This window comes from Mus pahari, unplaced genomic scaffold, assembly GCF_900095145.1.
Source record: "Mus pahari unplaced genomic scaffold, PAHARI_EIJ_v1.1 scaffold_11990_1, whole genome shotgun sequence".
NCBI lineage: Eukaryota > Metazoa > Chordata > Mammalia > Rodentia > Muridae > Mus > Mus pahari.
This window is the reverse complement of record NW_018391933.1, coordinates 509-12,438: the sequence shown is the minus strand read 5'-3', so window position 1 is coordinate 12,438 and position 11,930 is coordinate 509. Positions and strand designations below refer to the sequence as shown.

Here is an 11,930-nt window from a genome sequence, read left to right as displayed (position 1 = left end):
TGGCCAATCTGGACACTTCGCTAGATAGTGTCCTACTATGTCTTTTGCTAATGTCCCTCAGCCTCTTGCGGATCACACCGCCCGGCCTGCTCAGCCCAATAGTCTCTGCTCATGCTGCAGGAGAGGCAAATAGACATATAGAACCCTCTATGTCACCTTGGAACACCCCCATATTTGTCATTCAAAAACGAAATGGCAAGTGGCAACTACTGCAAGATCTTAGGGCAGTTAATAAGACCATGGTCCCCATGGGGGCCTTACAACCTGGAATCCCCTCTCCAGTGGCTATTCTCATGGGATGGGCCAAATTAGTCATTGACTTAAAAGATTGCTTCTTCAGGCTCCTGCGGCCTGATCCATTATGGAGGCCTGACAGGGACAGGCCCGCTACTGGTTACACTTTCTCAGGATTTGTGCGGTTGGGGCCTGCCAGGTGAGCAGGGTGGCTGCCCTGTTGCTGCCCCTTGCTGATGCTTCTGGAGGCACTAAGCCAAAGAGCCTGTTGGCTGGAGTGGGATGGGGACAGTCCCTTATTGACCAGGCTGGCATGGGTGTGCTCTGGGACCTGCCTGATGTGTGTGTGTGGGCATTGCTCCTGAACAAGACCTGTCTGCTGGGGAGAGGTAGCTGCGGCGGGGGGCCCGGAGCCCTCAGGGGTAGCATGGGTCTCCCTGTTTACACTTATCTGATAGAGTCATGCACGGGTCCTGTGTGCCTCTGCCCAGCCCACCTGATGTTTACGTGTGTGTGTGTGTGTGTGTGTGTGTGTGTGTGTGTGTGTGTGTGTATGTTTGTGTGTGTAGAGCCTGCTCTTGGTCTGGAGGAGGTGCCAGCTCAGCCTGTTGGCTGCTCCCCCTGCATGTCCCACACATTGCCCACAGCCTGCTCCCTGTAAGTAAACGGCTGTCCTGCAGAGTCCATGCCTCCCACCCCTGGTCATCACTGTGTTTTGTTTTTTTTTAATGCACAAATTGGTGTTCCTCTTCACATTTAGTCCCTCTGTCACTTTAACCTTCAACCTGGCACTTACCTGCCTGGCTTCTGAAGGTACCTGTGTACATTGTTCTCAGGCGGTCTGTAGATGTCTTTCAGGAAATGGTTATTTTGTATGATTTGTCATGGAATTTGTTCTAATAAATCATTCCTCCACGTGGCAGAAAAAAAAAAGATTGCTTCTTTTCCATCCCCCTCCATCATGAAGATTGCAAATACTTCACATTTAGCCTTCCCATTGTTAACTGTGCAGGGCCCTCTCCTCGTTTTCAGTGGAGGGTTCTCCCTCAAGGCATGGCCAATAGTCCCACCCTTTGCCAAAAGTATGTGGCTCAAATAGTTCATTCCTTCAGGAGGTCATTTCCTGATTTATACATTCTATATTATATGGATGATATCCTTGTTTCAGGGCCTGATGAGGGTCAGTTATATTGTGTTGGTCTAAAACTTAGTAATGCCCTCCAGAGCCAGGGACTCCAAGTCTCTCCCAAGAAAATTCAGATTCACCCTCTCATTTGTTTTGGGGCTTTGAATTGTTTCCTAACAGGGTTCTCTCACAAAAAGTTCATTTAAGGTAAGATTCCTTACAGACTCTTAATGATTTTCAATGCTTGTTAGGGGATATTAATGGGCTCTGCCCCAATTTAAAGCTTACAACAGGGGAGTTAAAACCTTTGTTTGATATTTTGCATGGAGACTCAGAACCACCCTCCCCACACATGCTGACTCATGAAGCACAAATATCTCTAGCCAAGGTAGAACAGACTATCAATGAACAAAGTATTGGATATTTCTGTCCAGACCTACCTGTCCAGTTTCTTGTTTTCCCTACACTCTTTTCTCCCACTGGCCTTTTGTGGCAACTTAAACCTCTGTTTTGGGTACATTTGCCAGCTTCTCCTTCTAGAGTGCTGCCCACATGTCCTCAGCTAGTTGCACATATTCTGCGCCTTGGCAGGTAAGATGCCCTTAGGCTTTTGGCAAAGATCCTGATATTATTGTTTTCCCCTATGATGCATCTCAGGTTCAGTGACTCATTCAAAACAGTGCCAATTGGGCAGTTAATTGCACCTCCTTTCAAGGTGTGATTGATAACCATTATCCAGCTGAAAAATTGGTGCAATTCCTACACAGGACACCTGCAGTTTTTTCAAAGAGAACAAAATTAGCCCCAATTGCTGGAGCTGCATTAGTCTTCACTGATGGATCCTCTTTGGGAACAGCAGCTTTCAGTATCAGTGGAAAGGTCTCAGGTTTTATGACAGGCCTCTCTTCAGTGTAGCTTGTGGAGCTAGCAGCCATTGTTAGGGTGTTTGAACTCTTGCCTGAAACTCCTTTCAATTTGTATATAGTCAGCACCTATGTGGCTGCCTCTGTCCCCCTTTTAGAGACAGTTCCATATATCTGCTCCTCCACTAATGCTTCTCCATTGTTTGCTAAACTTCAAAAATGTAATCTTGCTCGCAATTCACCTTTTTTTTAATTTACCATATTTGTGCCCATTCTGGCCTGCCTGGGCTGTTGTCTGAGGACAACAATGTAGTGGATCAGGCCACCCAGATAGTAGTTTCTGCCTTGTCTACCACCCGCTTTGCTGCTGCTCAACAGGCTCATGACCTACATCACATTAATGCTCATACCCTGAGACTTAAATTCTCCATCACCGGCGAACAGACTCAACAAATGTTTCGGCAGTGCAATGGCTGCCTGACCCTTCTACCCAAGCCACATGTGGGGGTTACTTCCTGGTGAGTTATGGCAGATGGATGTCACTCACTATGCTCCTTTTAAAAAGTTAAAATATATTCATGTTTCTGTGGATACTTTCAGTGACTTTATCTGTGCATCCCTACAGATTGTAGAGGCCACTAAGAATGTCATTAATTACATCCTCTCTTGCTTGGTGGTTACTCTGCAACCCAAGATTCTCAAGACAGATAATGGCCTGGGATATATTAGTTCCAGCTTTAAACAGTTTTATGCTCAAACGGGGATTCAGCATGTTACTGGCATTCCCTATAACCCCCAAGATCAAGGTACTGTAGAAAGGACTCACCAAACCCTTAAAAATATGCTCTTTAAATTGCGGTCTGGGGGAAAAATTTTATATCCCCTCTCTGGCAATTTCAAGACTCTTAAATCATGCATTATTTGTTTTAAATTTTCTTACATAAGACTCTGCAGGTAGCCGAGCATGGTGGCGCATTCCTTTAATCCCAGCACTTGGGAGGCAGAGACAGGTGGTTTTCTGAGTTCGAGGCCAGCCTGGTCTACAGAGTGAGTTCCAGGACAGCCAGGGCTAAACAGAGAAACCCTGTCTCGAAAAAACAAAACAAAACAAAACAAAAAGAAAGACTCTGCAGGTAAATCTGCCACAGATCGCCTCTGGCACCCCTCAACTGCCAAACATTATGCACGAACTGTGTGGAGAGACCCTTTGTCCAACAAATGGCATGGTCTAGATCTTGTCCTTATATGGGGCAAAGGACACGCTTGCATTTATGATTCAGGAGCCCAAAATGTTAAATGACTCCCAGAACGCCTAATAAAACCATACAATGCATCCAGGAAAACAAAACCCTGAGAAAGTATTCAAATATGTTTATTTACAGATAATTCAAGATGATCCCAGAGAAAAGATCATGGCTTGTTCCACTTTTTGAATACGGATGATTGGCTTTCTCACCCTAGAATTTGCTCAGGCTGGCTTTGATCAACCCATCAATAGAATGGCACTCCTAACCAGCCTCTATAGTTAACCCTGCCAGAGCTGTTAGGGAAATCATAACAAGACCTTAACACTCTCCAAGAGATGCACCTACACTGTTGATTGAGGTCATCAGATTGCTGTCATACAAATAACCTATTCCCACATAGAAGGTGCACAAGGATGGTGGGCGTGTAGAGATAAACCAAAACCTATCCCCCTGGGGCCTAATGGTACATGTATTGCCACTTGCAATTTTGTCAATGAAATGCATTCCAGCTGCTATTCAAAGGTAACCTCCTGCCTTCACCAAGGGAAGAGGTACTTTTCTGCAGTTCCCCATTGCACCAAATTATGTAACTTTGGGGAGATTGGAGCAATAACCACTCTGTCTTAACAGGCTCCACTAATAAGTATGTACAAGCTTCCTGCCTTGCACCAGTGGGAAAACCAGCTTGCTGGCCTTCCATTGCCCCAATTCATGAGTCTGATGGAGGTGGGCCTACAGACATTGTCAGAGAGGAAAGGGTCCAACAGTTTTTTTCGGCACCAAGTTGAAAAACTTTTTCCTCAATTAGAATATAACCCCCTCTTAAAAATTATACCTAAGGGAGTAGACTATGGATATTATTGAGGCCACCCACCCTGTATTAAACTCTACCAACCCTGAGCTTGCTAAAGATTGCTGGCTATGCTTGGGGCTGGGAATGACTTGGCCCTTAGCATTCCCTATCCTCAATACTTCAGAGCTGCCTGCCCCCTCCCTAAAAGATTGTAGTGTTACTAAGCCATTTAAGGTTCAACCCAATGAGTTTAATGGCTCCTTTTTTCTTCAAAGTCCCATGCAAAATAATTCTTTTGATGTTCATCTTGGAATTGCCTCTTTCACATATTGCTCCAGCATTATTATTTCATCCCAGGCTGGCTGTATCCCTCCTGGTAAGGTTTTTGTATGTAGTAATAATATGGCCTACCCCTTCTTACCAGTCAATTGGACTGGGTTATGCACTCCCTCCCTCTTGGCCCCAGACATTGACATCCTGCCCGAAGATGACCCCATGCCCCTCCCTAGTTTTGATACCTTTGTCCCATGGCACAAAAGGCCCTTTACTTCATTGCTCTTCTGGTGGGCCTTGGCGTAACCAGCACCTTGGCGACTGGAACAGCAGGCATAGGAGCGGCCGTGGATTCCTATAAAAAATTATCTCAACAACTAATTTCTGATATAAATATGGTATATGAGTCCGTTAAAGAACTTCAAGATCAGGTAGATTCTCTTGCTGAGGTGGTCCTACAAAATAGACAAGGGTTCGACTTACTCAGGGCCGATAAGGGAGGCATATGTTTTGCCCTACAAAAAAATGTTTTTCCACTAACGAGTCTGGCATTGTCCATGACAGGATAAGAAAACACCAGGAAAAGTTGGAAAAAAGAAGAAAAGATCTGTTTGATAACTCTATGTGGGACCTTTGGAATGGAATTTCACCCTTTAATCTTCCCTTCCTGGGGCCGGTGGTAGGTCTCCTCCTTCTTGTTTCTTTTGGTCCCTGGGCTTTTAACAGATTAACCAGTATTGTTATATCACAAATTGATTCTGTCTTAAAGCCAGTTGCAGTTCACTACCATCGACTTGACATCCAAGGCTCAGATGAAGACCTCTCCTCCACCGATGCAGAGAGAGCAGCTGTTGGCCTTCAGTTCTCCACCCTTGCTGCAGACTCAGAGAATTCTTGGTTCCATAGGCTGTGGAGATGCCAATATTAAGGAGGGTGATCCCTGGCTCATAATAGTGGCTGAGGGCCATAAGATGTTAAGTTACCAATGACAGGAATATTGTGGTGCCATGAGCGAGATGCACACCCCTCTTGGCTGCAAAGTGACTCAATGACGGAATTATTGTGAGAAGTCCCCCACATAATCTAAAACAGAGCCCTTGCCCACCTAGAACCTAAAAAGGCCTAGTTACTGCGGTGCTGGATGTGGATACAAGGCACATAGCCTAAAAGAGGTGCTTCACCGACCCTCTTTTTACAGCCACCCCAACCTTGTAATAAAGAATAAAGGGGGAGTTGTAGGATACCAGACTGAGATAAACCAGGCTTTCAACAGCTCTTACCTAATAGCCAAATGGTCCTTTGTTGGGAGCCAAGTCACCCCCTCCTTCCCAAGGCTGCTCTACCTCCTCCTTCCCAAGGCAGCCCGTGGGAATCATTTGACTTCTGCCCTGAGCTGACACATGGGACTATTAAGGAGGATCCGTATTCTGAGATTAGCTGACTATTGTTCCGGAGCAGCGGCGCCACGACTCTGAGATAAATCAGAAGAAGCTTCAAGCCTGCAGTCAGCATCCCTCCGTTTTTCCTTCAGTCTGTTTCTTTTGATCATGCTTTAACCCCTCCCTATCTCCCCTCTCTGTATGCCTTAAAACCAGGCATTCAGCCCTCAATAAAGGAGACCTTGAAATTTTTCCTGCCTGTTCTCCCTTTTCTTTCCCATCCATTCTCTTTTTCAGGCTCGGTCCCACAAAATAGCTTGTCCAGCAGGATGGGATATCATCAGAGTAGACAATCAGCTTTGTGAGTCACCACTATGAACAAGGACCTGAAAAAGCCAGGGTTTTTTAAATGTCCCTGCCTGTATTAATTCCATGTTATGTGACTGAAGGGTGATCTGATTGGTGGGTATAATACTTGGGGAGGTTTGCTTCATCCAATGAATATTGAATTTCCAGATAGAGGGCACTTTTTGTAAATATGTCTGATGCTTTTGCCCAGAGAAGTTAATTCAGAGAATTAAGAAGATGCCCTTTGTCTGTGGCTGTGTTTTTGGTTGGTCAAACATATCTTATTTATTTATTTATTTATTTATTTATTTATTTATTTATTTATTTATTTATTTATTTATTTATTGTACACTGTAGCTGTCTTCAGACATTCCAGAAGAGGGAGTCAGATCTCATTGCGGATGGTTGTGAGCCACCATGTGGTTGCTGGGATTTGAACTCAGAACCTTCAGAAGAACAGTCCGGTGCTCTTACCCGCTGAGCCATCTCACCAGCCCCAAACATATCTTTTAATGCCATTCCGTCTGCTAGGAAATCACTGCTCTTATCTCAGAATCAATTTTATTCTACAATGTCTTCTGGTCATTAAGAATGTCTTTCCTTATTTCACAATGCTACTGATTATTTCCTGTAGAGCAATGACTCCTGTATCTCAGTCTTGGCTCTGCTATTCAGTTGAGAATGGCTTTGAGCATGCAATCCTGCCTCTGCTGCCAAGTGCTGGGACAATAGACAGTCTTGCAACATCTTCCAGGCAGGCTCTTGGCTGATCAATGAAAAGGAAAACTATACCAGTGAATGCGTGTCCTACAATCTCTCTGACTTTTATTGGGATGTAGAAATGAAATTAGACTTATGCAAGAATAGATTTCTATGATTAACTTTGAAGCTCATACAGGCATAATAAAAATCGGGATGGGAAAAATGCCTGTAGAAAACTCACCTGCATTGACAGTAGTTGATATTAGCAATGAGTAGTGAGGTAATCAATTTTAGATAGTCAACAGGTTTCCAGAATGGCCTTTCCCCCCCCTCATGTCCACACACAAGGCAACCAAGAATCTCTATTTTTAAGAAGAGCAGTCAGTGCTCTTAACCACTGAGCCATCTCTCCAGCCCTGACTTTCTTTTCTTTTTTCTTGGAAGTACATCATTTTCTTGTTGCTTTTTACTATAGTATAAAAGGGTAAAAGATATTCTATATAATTATTCATTTAGCAAACAATACAAAGTAGGTGAATCTCAAGCTGATATAAAATGAAACATGCCATAGAAAAGGGACTTCAACATATAGTTAAGTTGCACAGAATACATTGTTATGGTCACTTAAATGCTGTCCCACTGTGTGCAATTTTATTGAGAAACAACAACAACAACAAAAAGACTGAGGTGAAACCTGCTCCAGAATTGAACAGGGAATCTGAATGTGACATGGGATTTGTGTTAATGTACAAAATAACCTCTGGTAGCAGTTGGGTGGGATTTCCACAAATATCAACTAAAATTAGAGCCATGTTACATTGATATAGATTATGTTAGCCTTAACATATTTAGTGCATGTACTCGGATATATTTGGACATGTTATGTACACCCATGTACCCACATTACCACAAAACAGTTAATCATGTCTCCATACTTTCTCATTCTATCCACGTGTTTATGTGTCTACAATAATCAGTTTTCATAAAATGACAAATTGCTATAGATTCTGGCAATCTTCTCAGTATATTTTCCATGCACTTGTAACTGGTTGTAAGAAATAACATTTAGATGATATGAGAGTTGTTTTGGTTACTATTCCTCCATAAACATGGTGACCAAGAAACAAGTTGGGGAGGAAAGGGTTTATTCAGCTTACACTTTCCACATTGCTGATGATCACCAAAGAAGCCAGGACTGGAACTCTAGCAGGCAAGGAAGCAAGAACTGATGCAGAGGCCATGGAGGGAAGTTACTGGCTTATTTTCTTACAGAATCCAGGACTACCAGCCCAGGGATAGACCCTCATAGAAGCAGGGGGAGAGGGGATGGGATAGGGTGTTTCTGGGAGAGGGGGAACTAGGAAAGGAGATAATATTTGAAATGTATATAAAGAAAATGTCCAGTAAAAAAAAGAGAGCTGGAGAGATGGCTCAGTGGTTAAGAGCACTGACTGTTCTTCAGAGGGTCCTGAGTTCAAATCCCAGCAACCACATGATGGGTCACAACCATCCGTAATGACATTTGAAGCCCTCTACTGGTGTGTATGAAGACAGCTACATTGTACTTATGTATAAATAATAAATAAATCTTTTTAAAAAAATGGAAACCAAGCAGTAGTGGAACATGCCTTTAATCCTAGCACTTGGGAGGCAGAGGTAGGAGGATTTCTGAGTTTGAGGCCAGCCTGGTCTACAGAATGAGTTCCAGGACAGCAAGGACTACACAGAAACCCTGTCTCGAAAAAATAAACAAACAAACAAATAAATAATAATGATTTACTTTATTTTATGTATATAAATACACTGTAGCTTTACAGGAGGTTGTGAGCCTTTCTATTGTTGTTGGGAATTGAATTTAGGACCTCTACTCACTCCAGCTGTCCTTGCTTACTCCAGCCCCCAAATTTATTTATTATTATAAATAAGTACACTGTAGCTGTCTTCAGAAACACATGAAGAGGGTGTCAGATCTCATTACTGTTTATTTTGGGCCATCAGGACCTATGGAAGAGCAATCGGTGCTCTTAACCACTGAGCCATCGCACCAGCTGCAGCATTATCTTTCTGGTCTTCTTATGTCTTTATATAATGGCTTGACCTTTAAGAGTGTATTCTATACCCAGAATAGGTTTTATATCGTGATGTCTATAGCAATGTAGTATTTTAATGAACATAAATGTCTGAATAGCATCAATTTTACTCTCTAAAGGCAATTTCTTTTTTTTTCGTTTTAGATTTTTTTAACAGAACATGTTGCCCTTTATTTGCATTTTTCAGAATACTGTACAAAGGGAGTTAGAATCCCATTCACGCCGGGCTTGGTGGTGCATTCCTTTAATCCCAGCACTCGGGAGGCAGAGGCAGGCAGATTTCTGAGTTCGAGGCCAGCCTGGTCTACAAAGTGAGTTCCAGGACAGCCAGGGCTATACAGAGAAACCCTGTCTCGAAAAACCAAAAAAGAAAAAAAATTCCTATTCACACTTTGCTTAGAAAGACCAGAAGGTGAAAGTTCCCTATGATACACAGGGTTCAGAATGAGGGTCAGGGGGAGAAACAGGTGAGTGACCTCTCTCTAGCCCCTGGGAGAGGGCTTGGGCAGCCCCACATTTCCACAGGAANATGCCCCAGTCGAACCAGNGAAGGGAGAGACAGCTCCTCTCTGCCTAGCCNCAGGCTCCATGACCTTCCTNTCTTTGGGCTGAGGAGACAGTCTGCAGCTGTCCCTACTACTGCCTTGTTTGGGCAGGGATCCTGTAGCACTGTGGAGGCCACTGACCACATGTGGAGGTGGCCTCCTGACCATTCACATGCAAGCCACACAAGAGGCACTGCCCCATCACAATCTACACAAGAATACGAATTGGAAGGCTAAGGAAGAGCCTCTCAGAAAGCTGCCTCACACACACCACTAAGGGGGGGTGTCAAAGTGACCCCGCTTCTGAGGACTCACAGGCTCTTNCAGCCTGTGCACACTCTCATTCCAACCCAGGAGTTCAAACCCACAGAGGCCTCCCTTCCTATCATCATCATTCTGTGGGTAAATTAACCCTCCATGCCAGCTGTCCTAGACATCCGAGAGGAGGTGGAGTCTGGCTTCTACTTCCCAGACCTCTTTTTTACACTGATCCATATTGGCAGTGGTTATCTTGTCCATTCAAAGTAAGCCTCAACTTATTATCCCCACCCAACCCTTGCTCAGAGCTCCCCTCTCCCCAGGACCACGGGGAAGCATCCTGTCTCCACCTCTAGGTGTCCCACCAACCCATCTTCCTTTCCTAATCTCCTCTGCCCCACAGCCTACCCATCCTGGGTTGCAAGGAAGTCCACAAAGCCTGCCTGCTCGCTTCCTGGCATCGGAGGCAGTATAGCGTAGGGTTCTAATGCATACAGAGCAGTGAGTCTCGCTTCACACATGGAAGGACTGNGGGCAATTAATGCAGAAGCTGTACCTTCCATCTGCCCCCTTTTCAGGGGCTAAAGTGCTATGGCTCCCCGAGGGTAAACAAGCCAACAGGGGTTTTTCCTGGCTTCCTGTCCCAATTTCTCAGGCCCACAGACAGTCAGAGAGCCCAGCCCCTTTCCTGACCACTACCATGGCATCTCTATTCAAAAGGCAAAAGGAAAAGAAGGAAAAAGATAAAAAACAACTTCAGAATGGGTTAGAGCCCAAGGGCCCCACCCCTACAAGCTACTCCAAGTCGGCTACTGGGGAAGTGAGGGGGAAGCCAGGCCCAGGGCACACCCCCATCTCTGGCAGTGTCCAGAGGCTCCTTCCAGTCTTCAGCATCACAGCAAAGGCCTTCCACCCTTCCCCTGCCAACCTGGCTGGGGAAGGGGCTACAACCTCAGTACTTATTGATTCCAGAGGTCCGGACTCCATTGAGCTGGGGCAGCGTGGGAATGAAAATGCTCATCAAGGACACAGTGTTGACTATGAAATGGACTTGGTCATACTTGGTGTAGAAGCTGGTGAGGAAGTACAGCACAATAGGTGTGATGGTTAAGAACTTCCTAGAGGCTGTGAACTGGACCCTGTAGTCCTTCTGTTCCCAGTGGGTCAGCAACCTTGCTTTGCCCTGGTCTGGAGTCTCGAAAGGTGTCCCTTTCACGGTGTCCAGAAAGATGCACATGCCCAGGTTGTGGATAAGGTTGGTGAGAGTCCAGACAACAGGGACACTCACAAAGGGAATGCTCAGAAGCACAACATGCAGGAGTCCTATGGCAAGCACGTAGGAGAGCCAGATGCCGCAGCTGTTCATCACCTGTGTGTTGGGGTTCACCTCGCTGTGTGCTGTGCCCACATTCATGCTGCCACCCCTCTTGGCTGCCACTCGCGCGGGGCTGGAGGTCGAGGGCACGCGAGAGAGCCCTAGAATCCGGGTCTTGGCGGCTCCAGCAGCTGTAACAAACCAGCAGCAGTGGCTACCCTTCTGGCAGCTTTGGCCCCCTTTTTTTAGATGTATTTATTGATCTTATCTGCATGTATGCCTGCATGCCAGAAGAGGGCTTCACACTCCATTGTAGATGGTTGTGAGTCTCGGTGTGGTTGTTGGAAATTGAACTCATGATCTATGGAGAAGCAGACAGTGCTCTTAACTACTGATCCATCTCTCTGGTCCAGGGTGAAGGCATTTTCAAAACAGCCATCATTACTAATAAGTGTGTAATCTCGGAATCATTCACCTCAGAACTCAAGGCAGAAATACATTGGAGCTCCCAACATATAACAATTGTATGATATATGTATGCCATGTATATGTTTCAAACTATACAAAATAAAACACACAACCCATTGTGTCGCATTGCTTTAAACCAGCATCAATAAGCAGAATCGGGGTTTTTAATTTAATATATTATATCTCGATATGCTGCCAATTTTTATTGTTTAAAATTCTTGTGGAATCTTCTTGTCTGGAACTACATTGAGACTCTGGGAACTCTCAAGAGTGTGGGTTAGTTGATACT

The 11,930-nt window shown here is 44.8% G+C and overlaps 1 pseudogene; it reads right to left on the bottom strand.

Annotated features, from left to right (window-relative positions):
• Window positions 1-10,747: 10,747 nt before the first annotated feature.
• LOC110314757 lies at window positions 10,748-11,296 on the bottom strand (annotated as a pseudogene).
• Between the last annotated feature and the right edge of the window lie 634 nt (window positions 11,297-11,930).